At 42.3% G+C, this 1,653-nt stretch overlaps 1 pseudogene; it reads right to left on the minus strand.

Moving 5' to 3' along the window:
* Nucleotides 1-1,653, minus strand: part of LOC117125458 — a 6,267-nt pseudogene that overhangs the window by 1,216 nt on the left and 3,398 nt on the right.

The raw sequence follows: 1,653 nt of genomic DNA on the forward strand, positions 1-1,653 counted from the left end.
ACCCTAAGAAATATGTCAAAGACCTGTGGATTTTGTGCATGCATGAAGGACAAATTGCTTATGGACCGACTACTGATGGGTGTAACAGATGATAAAATGAGAGAAAAGATGGCTTCCACTCATGATCTCACTCTACCTCGAGCTATAGAAATTTGTAAAGCTATTGAAAATGCAACAGTACAGATGAAAGCAATTAGAGATAAAGATGCTATAGTCAACAAAATATACCAACCTAAACAGCAAAGATCAAAGAAACAAATCCACCATGATGCAGCCTCAACGCCAAGAAGTTTTACAAGACTTTGCAAATTCTGCAGAAAAGACCATCCTTTCCGGAAGGAAGAATGTCCCGCATGGGGAAGGACCTGCGGTGACTGCGGACGACAAAACCACTTTAAAGGTTCCAGTGTATGCAAAAGAAAAGTGCATGTAGTTGAACGTGAATATACCTCTTCCTCAGATGCAGAGAGCATAAGTCACATATCTGAAGTCAATGCTGTAAGCCGTCACCGAGGTAAACCAATATATACTGCAACATGGAGATTGATAGCAAACCTGTGAAGTTCCAAATTGACAGTGGGGCCACAGTAAACTTGGTTCCTCAGAAATACGCCACCAACATTGACAAAGAAGAGATCAAACTGAGGATGTGGAACAATGCCGGAATGAATGCATTGGGCCGGACAACTGTCAAGATGAGAAACCATCTACCAGCAAAAAATACAAAGTACACTGCGTTGTGGTAGAAGACTTAACTCCCATCCTAGGTCGAACTGCAGCTGAAGCGATGGGCTTAATTACTGTCAATTAGGATAACTTCATGCAAGTCAACTCTGTCAATTCACATTTACCCAACTACATCAAGGAATATGAAGAAGTTTTCGATGACACAAAGACTGGAGTTCTACTAGGAGATAAAGTTCACATTACTATAAGCGAATATGCTATGCCAATTATAAGGCCAGCGAGAGGAGTTCCAGAGGCTCTGAAACCTGCGGTAAAAATGAAGATTGACACACTGGTTCAGCAAAACGTATTGAGCAAGATTGATGAACCAACAGACTGGGTCAGCCAAATGTCAGTGGCGAGGAAGAAATCTGGAGGCATTAGATTATGTATTGACCCAGGTAACCTCAACCGATACCTACGACGAGAACACCATCCACTGCCGGTACTCTCAGACAAATTGCCAAATCTTAACAAGGCACAGTATTTCTCAATATGTGATCTAAAGGATGGCTACCTACATTGCGAATTAGACGATGCATCGAGTAGACTCACGACCATGGCTACACCGTGGGGGCGATATGTCTGGAAAAGACTCCCTTTTGGCCTAAAAGTCAGCAGTGAAATCTTTCAAAAAAAACTTCAGCAAGCGCTTGATGGTTTGGAAGGTGTTCACTGTATTGCTGATGACATCATCATTTGGGGTAGAGATGCAGAAGAGCACAACTGTCGAGTGGAAGCGTTCCTGAAACGATGCAAAGAAACAGGAATCATCCTCAACAAAGCAAAGTCAAAGTTTGGAGTAGATGAGGTACCCTTTTTAGGCCACATTGTATCCAAAGCTCGTTTAAAACCAGACCCAACCAAAATTGATGCTGTACTTCAGATGAAAGCACCACAGAATAAAGATGAAATACACCGACTGCG

The sequence above is a fragment of the Anneissia japonica genome, unplaced genomic scaffold, assembly GCF_011630105.1.
Source record: "Anneissia japonica isolate Jap-2015-1 unplaced genomic scaffold, ASM1163010v1 scaffold1467_len401143_cov160, whole genome shotgun sequence".
In the NCBI taxonomy this organism is placed as follows: Eukaryota; Metazoa; Echinodermata; class Crinoidea; order Comatulida; family Comatulidae; genus Anneissia; species Anneissia japonica.